The sequence below is a fragment of the Palaemon carinicauda genome, chromosome 16 (assembly GCF_036898095.1).
Source record: "Palaemon carinicauda isolate YSFRI2023 chromosome 16, ASM3689809v2, whole genome shotgun sequence".
Lineage (NCBI taxonomy): Eukaryota > Metazoa > Arthropoda > Malacostraca > Decapoda > Palaemonidae > Palaemon > Palaemon carinicauda.
This window is the reverse complement of record NC_090740.1, coordinates 119,595,277-119,607,716: the sequence shown is the minus strand read 5'-3', so window position 1 is coordinate 119,607,716 and position 12,440 is coordinate 119,595,277. Positions and strand designations below refer to the sequence as shown.

At 36.0% G+C, this 12,440-nt stretch overlaps 1 protein-coding gene across 3 annotated transcripts in view; it reads left to right on the top strand.

Annotated features, from left to right (window-relative positions):
- The first annotated feature begins 1,244 nt into the window (after positions 1-1,244).
- LOC137655833 (catenin alpha-like) overlaps positions 1,245-12,440 on the top strand; it is a 486,208-nt gene continuing 475,012 nt past the window's right edge. For all 3 annotated transcript variants that reach the window (XM_068390007.1, XM_068390011.1, XM_068390012.1), the window contains exon 1: positions 1,245-1,347. The gene's annotated coding sequence lies outside the window, so the exon portion shown is untranslated. The remainder of the gene's footprint in view (positions 1,348-12,440) is intronic.

Below are 12,440 nucleotides of genomic sequence, written 5' to 3'. Positions count from 1 at the left end.
ATATTTCTATTAGTATTTTTATTATTGTTATTTTTATTATTATTATCATTATTATTATTATTATTATTATTATTATTATTATTATTATTATTATTATTATTATTTTTATAATTTTTATTTTCATTATCATTAATAATAATATGATTTTTATTATTATTATTATTTTCAATCTTCTTCTTCTTCTTCTTCTTCTTCTTCTTATTATTATTATTATTATTATTATTATTATTATTATTATTATTATTAATAATAATATTTTTTATTATTATTATTATTATTATCATTATTATTATTATTATCATAATTATTATTATTATTATAATTAAAAGACCCATAATTACTATAAATCAACACATAAAAGTATTGGAAATTTCAAATCATCCTAATCTTTATTAGAGCTGCATTAAAGGTTTGTATTTCAGATAATTTTACTGCCATAATTTTCATTTACTCAATTATTCATATTTTCTCTCGTAAGTTTCATATGTCTAAAAAAAAAACATGAACTACATTTATGTTTTTGTATAGTATTTGTTCTGTGACTACTTTCCTCTTAGTAAGGGTAGAAGAGACTCTTTAGCTATGGTAAGCAGCTCTTCTAGGAGAAGGACACTCCAAAATCAAACCATTGTTCTCTAGTCTTGGGTAGTGCCATAGCCTCTGTACCATGGTCTTCCACTGTCTTGGGTTAGAGTTCTCTTGCTTGAGGGTACAATCAGGCACACTATTCTATTTAATTTCTCTTCCTCTTGTTTTGTTAAAGTTTTCATAGTTTATATAGGAAATATTTATTTTAATGTTACTCTTCTTAAAATATTTCATTTTTCCTTCTTTCCTTTCCTTACTGGGCTATTTTCCCTGTTGGGGCCCCTGGGCTTATAGCATTTTGCTTTTCCAGCTAGGGTTGTAGCTTAGCAAATAATAATAATAATAATAATAGTAAAACACAAAAGAGTAAAAAAAATTGCAGTTGACAATGTGCGCATGCGCTGTAGTTCGCGCATGTAAACAATAATACAATACGCAGCTTCTCCGATTCTCTGCGTTAGTGACAAGTTAAATTGTGTATTTTTGATTTATATAGCGATATTATATATAATTTCAGGCAATTTTTATACCTAATTAATATATTATACAGTTATTCAAATTATTTAATGACATAAATTATGTAATTCCCATCAAAAGAATGAGATTTTAGTAAAACTAAATCTCGATCATGATATTCGGACACAGCAAAGTTTAACCTGACCCTCTACCTCTAGGGTGGGACTGTCAGTGATCCTAGTGATGTTTTGAAAGAGTACAGTGAAGGACTCAATTCTTTATTCTTAATTCTTATTTTAGACGGTATGTATCCTATTCAGTTTTGTTTGTGTGTTCTCTAATGCAGAGGTTATGAACCTTGTTTTCTATCATATTAGATTCCTATTTAGGCCAGCCTCTGGTACAGAAATATATCCTAACCTTTCGGTTAGCATATCCTTCTAACACACGTATGGTAGGTAGCACAGCTGCTGCTGAATACTCGTTTATTTTTATAAAAAAAGTACTACTTTACACTTAGCTGAGGCGAGTTCTGGAAGACCGAAGGATATTGAAGAATTTGTTAGGAAAAAAATCGAACACTTTGGCTAACTTCATAAGACGTTGGTGCTCGAAGGATATGGTTCTGAGCGTGTTAGTCTTAGGGGTGTAAATATCGTGACGGTCATGCCCACACAATAACTCCCATATTTTCATCTCTTTTGCTAAGAATACGACAGTCTAAGGGGCGTTAAACCCCCCCCCCCCCGTTGAGTAGTAAAGGACACGACTCATAAGTTAGGTTAGGTGGTGTTTCGTGCTTGCAAGAGGTCCTGTCCGTCGTTATACAAAGGTTCCTTTAGTGTAATTTGTAGAACAGTGGGTGCACCCAGTTGAATATAGTTCCTTGGGACAGACGTAAACTTTTTAATCGTGTGAAATCTATTTTCTATTTGGGGAAAATGTTTGTTTTTGGAGTGTATGTATGATAGTGGCCGACTAAGAATACGGTAGTGTAAGGGAGTTCGCAGGGGGAGTGTTAGCGCCCTTCCTCCCCGTTAGGTAAGTAGATAAGGACACGGCTTTTAGGTTAGATTAGATGGGGGAAGTTTAGGTAGTTGGTGTCCGTCTTTTATGCACGCGGGGTTAATTGGCCGCTGATGTACAAAGGGTCCTTATTTTGGTCTGAAATAAGAAAATATTAAGTTAGTTTTATGATTCATAAAATGTGATTTAGTTTTACCCTAGCAGGAGTGAAGCCTGTTACGAAGTAAGCACAGTTGAGACGTAGTTTTCACGTTTTATTGTGTTCTGATGTTATTACATCCGCAAAAGTATCGTTCTTTTTTTTTTTCTTATTACCACCACCCAACAGTAATGGGGATACCCCAGATGGGAATAGAGTTTTAGGTGGGATATGATGAAAACTATCAAATTTCAGAAGATAATAACAGTAGAAACTAACACAACATCAAGAAAGCTAAAAGGGAAACTATTTTCTTTTAAAAATAAGCGTGTGAAAACAGTCCTACAGTCTAATTGCCACAGTTATCTCTCAAGTCCCGTTTTCTTCTGAAGCCGGTTTTCTATTGAATGCAAACTTCTGTTTTATTTTAACGTGGTGTGATTTTAAAAGGGAAATAAACTCGAGAACACCAGCCAGCCTAACCTTCTCCACCTAACCTAAATGTCATTTCGTTATCTGTGGGTGGGGTAGACCCCTTTATGCAGCTGTATCCTTAGCTTAAGCTGAGACATAGCCTGCAATGACTTGACTTAATTGTCGTAGTTTGAGTAATCCAAATCAGGTGTAAAAACAGGCCTTGTAATTGCTCACGGAGAACATGCACTGAGCATGCTTATGAGTTTCGTCTTTCTAGCTTTACTGTGACACTGCTGGTGATGTCGATCTCCCCCCTGTACGTCAAAAGCAGTTACTGTATGCATGGCTTGGAACACTTTACAACCAACTTTATTCCTGAAGGAAGATCAAACTTTCTTTGTTATTGAAAATAGTCTAATGGCTTCAACTGGGATGTGTTGAAATTTGTCCTGTTTGGTAGCCATACCTCAACTAAGAAAGTTCATTCTTTAACATATTTGATAAAAAACCCTATAAAAAGGAGTGATTAAAATATACAGTAAATGGATTCTGATCGTCCAATTTGAAGTAAAATTCATAAAAAACCCGAGAAAAGTATCACTACGGAGTACCTGCTTAAACAAGTCAATAGAGCACTCTAGAATATTATAGCCAATAGTACAGTAATGCATTTATTAGAGAAGGTACCAATATTCCATTGGAGTACTAAGCTCAGTAGGTGGAGCTATAGGGCATTTGGGCAAAAATTATCTCTGTCTAATGAAGGTGATCCCCCATTATTAACAAGCCAACTTAGATAATGTTATAGGGTCCACATAAGGTTATTATATAGCTCTGATTTAGTGAGTAGTTTGTAGAATGACAGACACACCCAGTAACTAGTCCTAGTAGAGGCAACTGGGAGAGCCTAGATAGGTGATAATACCCTTGACAAGGACACGCTGACATTGGTAAGTTTAGGTGTGGGTATTTCAGGTTATATGTTTGATTTAATAAAGTAGGATTGAACTTCCCTCTTTCTATGATCTAATGTGATCTACAAAACCTTCATCTGATTGGAAGCACTGTGCTGACTTCTTGGGTAGAAAGATGAGTCTGTGTGGGTCAAATTTTCCCCCCAGTCAAGTTAATACCCCTTACCTTTATCATGTACTGCACTGTTGCCATTACTGAGGGGTCTCTATAGCTTCCCTTCAGCATATAGTTGCATCCACTTTCTAGCTTTATATTATACCCCTGTTCATACTGCCTTTTCTTGGTGTCCACAATCTAAGCATTTACTCTACCGGTAATTCGTGCAAATGCGGGACTCAGATTGTTAAGTCCAATCTTAAGTAAAGCTATTATGCATCCATGTATCTCACTTGTTCTGTTTCCTCACTCATTCAAGAGATTCAGGTTCCCCTTTCATGTAAGAGCCTTAATTTCCCACCAAGGTATCCCAATATTGCTAATCTTACAGGGAATCTTCTATCTTTTAAATGTTTTCCGCTATGGAATGCTAGTACCATCCTAAATTTAAATATCAAAATTTATTTTTATTACTTTTCCCTTTCATGGGTCGAAGACAAGTACAACAAGGAAGGGTACAGCATCCTATACTAGTTAAGCAAGGGTGCTTCTAGGTTTGGTTAGGTTAATGTTTGTATGGTTTGTATAGTTATGAGTACCAGTGTACAATAGTCGCAATTTTTCTTCTTGTATTAAATTCTCTATGAGGACAGTAGCATTTCGTTTCTCCAAATTTTCATAGGAACTTCACTGCTTGAATTGGGAGATTAGTAGATCAGTGGGCTGGGTTTTACTTAACTGAAGGATCAATATACCTTTGCAACCCCTCTCCTTGACCCTGACCTAACTTATCACATTTCCAAAAATAGGTGAAATACAGGGAGGTATCATAACTCGACTTTCACTGGCGGAGCACTGGCACCTTTTACCAGATGGGGAGCCTTCTCACCTCCCATGATCCCCCGTTCCCTTGCCTGACTTGCAATGCTATATCATTTTGACAATCTTTATAAACATCTGTGTAATCAAATTAAGAATATTGCCCATTCCTATTTTGAATTGGAATTTCCAGATGTTTCATAATGTTTAAGTCGTTGTTTCTCGAAGTCAAGTCATTGTTTTAATATTAAACTAGATTGTCTATTTTATTTTATTTAGTGTTATTACTCAATGATCAGTTGGGTAGGGGGAAAATCTTAGCAAAGGTGGGTCAAAATTCTCTCTGAGTGTAATATACCTTTGGCCAGATATCCCTCTTGGGGAATTATAGATAGGGGAAATGCAGACCCACTCTAATGTAAGGATAAATATTTACCAACTCTTGCCCTTTTTTATCAAATACCAGTATCTTCAAAGTTTATGTTGGAAGAAAAAATTTAGATATGAATTTGTTACTAAAGCATAATGAGCTTTAGAGTGGGAAATATTAGAAAATTAGTTATTAGTGCAGTATGCAAATTTATTCCACATTATGTAATGTTTTTGATCGAGGAAACCAAATGTTGATTTTCACTGCGCAGTATAATGCTTTATAATTATTTTTGACAATAACCATTATTTACTGAAATACAAACTTATCTAATCTAACTTAAGATGGAAGATCCACTTGACATTTGTTGCTCTGAATTATATAGAGCAAAATACTGTACTGGGATGTATCATAGCCTAACCTGTCTTGGGGTCCTATGACCTACACTGACACCAATATATGCTTTCCCAATGTGAGATTCCCGTTTTTGTTATACTCTTGGATACACGAGTTTGCTAACTGGTTTAGATGTACAGGAAATGAATGTCTGATCATATTACGGCGAGCCCTCGACTATGCAACAGTATGACGCGCCTCCTGTATATGATGCAGTTCTTACCTTTTATAAAAATGATAAATAATAATAATTTCTGATCAATCAAAATCACCAGAAACTTTTTTAAAAGTTCCATTTCCCAATTAAGAATATTAGTTTATTCAATTGTCATTTTTAATGCTTATACACAACTAAATATAAAGTTCTTTTGCTGTCTTAGTTATCAAAATCCCATCCAAAGGCAATGGAAAAAAGGAGTGGTAATAACATATAAAACCATCTTCACAAACTCAGAAAGTTCGAACCAGGTTTTGTGCGCAATGAAAAGTTTGTAAAGTCCCAGCCGTGACTAAAGCTATCAAGGCTTCTTTCTTCGTTTTTCATTTGTGTCTTGCAAGTTTCGCTGTACATAGTAGATGTCCACTCTTCAAAGATTCAAAGTTTAGATATAGAATTTTCTTTGGTAGTTGTATGGCGTGCGATATGTTTATGGTTGTGCATAACCTTTATGTTAATTTTTGAAAAGTGCATTACCTTCAGCTCTGTGAATCTTTTTTTTTTTTTTTTCTTTACTGTGTTCTGTTTTTAAGCTTACTTTTATCCCATGAACTTTAATACTATTTTTATTTATTTTTTTTTCAATTAGGGAATATTTCCCTTGACAGATGTATTCCTGATCTAATTTCATATGAATTTTTAATGGCAGGTACTTTATCATCAATAGACCTTCCAGATAAAATGAATAGAGTATTATGCTTTTCTTAGAGTTTAATGATGTAAAGTAATCAAGCAAGTTATCTTTAGCAGAGTGCCAAGGTATACGCCTTAACAACTGCCTTGCGATTTTGTGTTGACTGTTTTAGCTTGGAACATCCATAGGTGCCTGTAGTCCTTGATAGTGAATCTTTTGTGCATTCCATAGACAAATAGTTTAGTTTGAGTAATAATGACAGCCATAGAAAAGGTTTTTACATCTCAGAAGATTTTTTTTTTTATATATTGATTTGAATTACAGTAACTGAATTTTTTTCTGTGTTTTCTGGCAGATTTTCACTGTTGCTTTAATTTGGTAATATTCAGAATACTGTTGTGAGTTGAAGGATTCGGTGAAACAGCTTTTCCTTTCCAAGTTAAGACAGCACCTAAATAGTGATTGGGTGTGTAGTTAGCTGGATTGGGTAGTGCTCTAAATTGATACCTTCAATGGATGACTCATAGATTAGAGTGGAGTCCCAATCATACTCCGGATAGCAAGGTTGGTAGCGTCGCGGATCTCTATTATAGATATCCCAAGTTCGGTCCCCGCCAAGGACGCGAATACCGTGAGACCTTCTACCGGGGGGTACTCCCAGGGTGGCGCCTGGGGGGGAGGTTAGAGGGGACTAGTGATAGTCCCTGCTGGCTAATGGTCGCCCGAGGAGGACGATGTAAATCGTCTCTGTGGAGACCTAAAACCCGCAACTTTAACTTTAACACCCAGCCACTGAGGGGGGGCAAGCCAGCCTCAACTTGGTTGCCGTTCCCAAGCCCGGGTAAATGGGGAGGGTTGGTGGCAGGAAAGGCATCCGGCCATGAAAAATTAGCCAAAACCAATATGGCCAGTGGAAATTGTGAGATAAGAATTTATGCTAGGGTATATATATGATGAAATGTGGGACTGAGGTAGATGGAGAACGCTGGCCAGAAACATCGACCCCACATAATGTGGGAAAAGATGCAGACAAAGAAGAAGTGGAATCACAATCATTAGGGTTAGAATATATTATTATGAACAGTTGAAAAGGATCTCATTTCAAGTCTACCTTTGCTGAGGTTTCAAATCTACTCCATCGCAAGGGAAATTTTCAAGGCCATCTATTTCCTAGGAATTGTGTCAACACAATTGCTTTTCAATTGAAATTTGTAGAGGTACTTTTTTCCGGAGAGGGTTTCGACCTGCCCTCTTTTTAAGGGAGGTTTTTAACTCTCCTTTCTTTTGGAAGGTTTCAACTCAGCATTAAATGGAAATCAATTCTTCAAACTACTGTATAGGAAAATTAATTTACAAGTACTGTGCTTAGATAAAATTCCAAGTGCAATATGTAGTTCCAGAACTACTGTATGCATTGTATCTTTGTTAAAGGTAGTTTTACTGCTGTTGAATGTCTTTAGGGTAAAGACTAAAACAAACTTATGAAGGAACTCCCTCAAAAGAACAAAAAGCAAATTACTGTATGTAATAAGCTGAAATGGGTTATAGTGAAGAAATAAGTACCAAAGAAAGGTAGAATCTGAGGGAATCTATGGTGAGTTTAATTATAGTCAGAATAAGGTTACACACCACAAACTAGTCCCATTGAAAGCTGAAGAAGCAGGAAAACAAGCAGAAAGAAAATTCCTAGTGGGATATTGTGAAAGCAAGTGACTGGATCCGTCGTAAGAAACATAGAACGTAAATGTGAGGCAAGCAAGGTGAAGGGATTCTATAGCACTTAGCATCCAGGAAATGTGCTAAAAATCCCCAATTATGCTACAAAACAGATTGCATCTTGGTGACAAGGAATCGCAAAAGTCGATTTTTCAAAATAGGTTAAGTTCTGTGAGAACTAAACCAGTGATGTTAACCATTACGAGTTGCATGGAAGTATGATTATGGCATAAGGCCTTGCTGGATCCAGGTTATGCTTAGAGCTCTTCTCTATGTTGATCAGAGTAAGCTGGCACAACGAGAGATTCTGTAGAGCTCATCTCTTTGTGGATCAGAGTAAGCTGGCACAACGAGAGATTCTGTAGAGCTCTTCTCTTTCTGGATCAGAGTAAGCTGGCACAACGAGAGATTCTGTTTCTTTGGAAATAAGGCATTTCATAATTCAAAAGTTTTTGTATGAATTATCAGCACCTTGGATTTTATATCTCCTGAGAGCTATGGTGGATTACCTCACCAAGGTCTTTAATCCTTTTTGAACTTGAATATTGTTTGAACTTGTTTCAGGATTACATGAAAGCTGCCAGGCTGAGTTATAATCATGCCTCAATTGGTTATTTGAAGTTGTCTGTGACATTGCATCAGGAGTCATCTGGCTGGATGACCTGGAACTTGTGTTCTAATGTGTGTTGGTTTTAATGATTGAGATGCAGTGGTAGGGTTCTAGGGTTTTAATTATTGAAGTGGGAAGTCGGAGAAATGGGTCTGTTTGATTTCAAGTAGTAACTTTACGTGTTAGGCTTTAGTGCTGGACAACTGATGGCATATTTGAAGGTTTATCATTCTGGTGTTGTCGTTGTGTTTATTAGGGATCCTTGTTACTGTATAATGCAGTACAACGCATACAAGAATGTCGTTAGTTTCTTATTACACGATTCCATAAACACTGTAGGAAACTTGGCAGGTTGTGGTGGACTGGTGGTAGCGTCCTTGCCTGGTGATCGCCAGACTATGGTTGGAGTCTGGCTCAAACTCGTTAGTTTCTTTGGTCGGTGCAACCTCACCATCCTTATGAGCTAAAGATGGGGTTATTGGGGCAGCTTATAGCTCTATCTGCTGAGTCATCAGCAGCCTTTGCCTGACTCTCCTTGGTCCTAGCTTGGGTGGAGAGTGGCTGGGACGCTGATCATATGTATATATAGTCAGTCTATAGGGTATTGTCCTGCTTGATAGGGCAATGTCATTGTCCCTTGCCTCTGCCATTCATGAGAGTCCTTTAAACCTTTAAAAAGTATAGGTTTCTTATCTGGCAATATCTTCCTTGAAGTGTTAGATGGTTCTGCATCTTAGTGAAACCTGTACAGTATGTAGTTTTATCAGCTCTTGCAGGAGAAGGACACCCAAAAATCAATCCATTGTTCTCTACTCTTGGGTAGTGCCATAGCCTCTGTACCATGGTCTTCCACTGTCTTGCGTTAAGAGTTCTCTTGCTTGAGGGTACACACAAGCACACTATTCTATCTTCTCTTCTTGTTTTATTCAAGTTTTTATAGTTTATATCGGAAATATTTATTTCAATACTGTTACTGTTCTTAAGTTATTTAATTTCCCTGGTTTCCTTTCCTCACTGGGCTATTATCTATGTTGGATCCCCTTTGGCTTATAGCATCCTGCTTTTCCAACTAGGGTTTTAGCCAGCCAGTAATAATAATAATAGTAATATTATTACCTCTTGGGTAGAATATACAGATCATCTAATTTCTTAGGGGATATAATACAGTGAATGATCCATATTTTGATGGGGCTGGTGGCAGTTTGTTAATTTTGATTTGTTCCAACACAGGAACTTACCTCGAACTACTTTCATAGGAGTTACCTGGAACCTCCTCTCAATCGACCAGTTTTGTGTAGTTTACCCTACTCCCGTTTTCTGTAATGGTAGGCCATACTGTTTCTCATATTCTCTTCTATGTTTTCCTTATTTTGGCTTTCAGTTTTGAGGGAATTTATTATTCATTGATCTCCAGTATTTTAGTAGTTATTCCAAGATAGTGATTAAGTTTGAGTTTTGATTCTAGAATTTCCAATCAGTTTAATTTTTGGTGTTTGAATGCTTTTGAATAAAAAACCTATTTACTGTTTCTTATATTTTCTTCTATGTTTTCTTTGGTTGGCTTTCAGTTTTGAGGGATTTTATTATTCATTGATCTCCAGTATTTTAGTTATTTCAAGATAGTGATTAATTTTGAGTCTTGATTTTAGAATTTCCAATTTCAAATTTCTATGCTGAAATTGAACTTGACAATCGCCCGGTATTATGTTAGCCTATTTGTTCTTAGCTGTTTTATGTGTTGCTGTGGCCTGATTGGTAACGTCTCTGTCTGGTGTTTGCCAGTCGGGGGTTCGAGTCCCGCTCAGACTCGTTAGTGCCATTAGTGTCTGCAACCTTACCATCCTTGTGAGCTAAGGTTGGGGGGTTTGGGGGAGCCTATAGGTCTATCTGCCGAGTCATCAGCAGCCACTGCCTGGCCCTCCCTGGTCCTAGCTTGGGTGGAGAGGAGTCTTGGGCGCTGATCATATTATATGGTCAGTCTCTAGGGCATTGTCCTGATTGGTAGGGCAATGTCACTGTCCCTTGCCTCTGCTATTCATGAGCGACCTTTAAACCTTTATACATATGATTTTTTTAATGCTTTATAAGCTTTTTATTCACTTGTCTGAAATATTTATATATCCGATTGTTTCTTAGTAATCTATGCAATTGATTGGTGATGGGAAGCAATTAATTTTGATAAAGTTACGCCAAATTTGATTAAGGCCATGTGATTGTGTTGATTATAATGTCAGGAGCCATATTTTAGTAAGATCGCAATGCTTAATTGGATTTCAATAATTGTCAGAAATTATCATGTGTTATCATAAGCGTTTGATGATGTTTTGTTTTTGTACTTGTTCCAAAGATGTAGAATTATCTTCCACAATTTTATTTTTATAAGATGGCTGAACGAGACAAAGCGTTGAAGATCTTCACGAGTGACTCCTTAGTCATCGAAAGAAGTCACTCTCTGTCTATTATAACTTTTTTTATTTAGTCTAAAGGATGACTGATAAGTCACCTGGAACATAGAAGATACAAACATAAGTAATAGAGGATACAGGCATAAGTAATGGAAGATACAAACATAAGTAATAGAAGATACAAACACAAGTAATAGAGGGTACAATCACAAGTAATAGAATATACAAACATAAGTAATAAAAATGCAAACTTAGGTAGTAGAAGATACAAACATAAGTAATAGAGGATGCAAACATAAGTAATAGAAGATACAAACACAAGTAATAGAAGATACAAACATAAGTAATAGAATATACAAACATTATTACTAAAAAATGCAAACTTAAGTAATAGAAGATACAAACATAAGTAATAGAAGATACAAACACAAGTAATAGAAAATACAAACATAGGTAATAGAAGATGCAAACATAAGTAATAGAAGATGCAAACACAAGTAATAGAAGATGCAAACATAAGTAATAGAATATACAAACGTAAGTAATAAAAAATGCAAACATAGGTAATAGAAGATATAAACACAAGTAATAGAAGATACAAACATAAGTAATTAAAGATACAAACACGGGTAATAGAAGATACAAACACGGGTAATAGAAGATACAAACACAAGTAATGAATAAACTGAGTTAAATGACATATCTATCTAATGGTCAGCGCAATGTTGCAGTCGTTTTCTGCTTTATAGTCACTGGAAAGAAAAGACTTGTGCAATTCTTCCACAGTTTAATGTTAAGCCTTTGTTTTATTTCCTGACATAAAATGGGTGGGAGTTGATAGCATTTAGGATCCTTTAGAGAGAGAAAGAGAGACGAGGATTTTGGGTGTCTCAAAAACTTTTTAACTATTTTAGAGAGAGAGAGAGAGAGGATTTTGGATGTCTCAAAAAACTTCCTAACTCCATTGAGAGAGAGAGAGAGAGAGAGAGAGAGAGAGAGAGAGAGAGAGAATTTTGGGTCTCAAAAAACTTTCTAACTCCATTAGAGAGAGAGAGAGAGAGTTACAAGGATTTTGGATGTCTCGAAAGCTTTTTAACTCCGTTAGAGAGAGAGAGAATTACAAGAATTTTGGATGTCTCAAAGACTTTTTAGTCCATCCGGGGAGACTCCCATGAGAGAGAGAGAGAGAGAGAGAGAGAGAGAGAGAGAGAGAGAGAGAGAGAGAGAGAGAATATCTCAGTCATCAGAAATCCATCTGAATATGCACCAGCTTATCACAATTGAAAAAGGTCCCAGCTATATAGTCTTCCCCCAACTGGGTGGAAACCATTTACGATATATGAATGTTCAAGTCCATTCAAGATTAATTTAGAATGAATTCGCAGAACTCCATTGTCAATCAGAACTCTCACTCAATCAATCTCAGAACTCGTGATATTTTTCATGTGTGATGTCATTGTTTGTCAAAAAATGTATTTAGTGAATAGCGAATCAGGATTATTGTTTATTGTTACTGAAATCTCAGTATGATGGTGTATCATATAGCTATAGATTATATATATGGGAATATATCTAT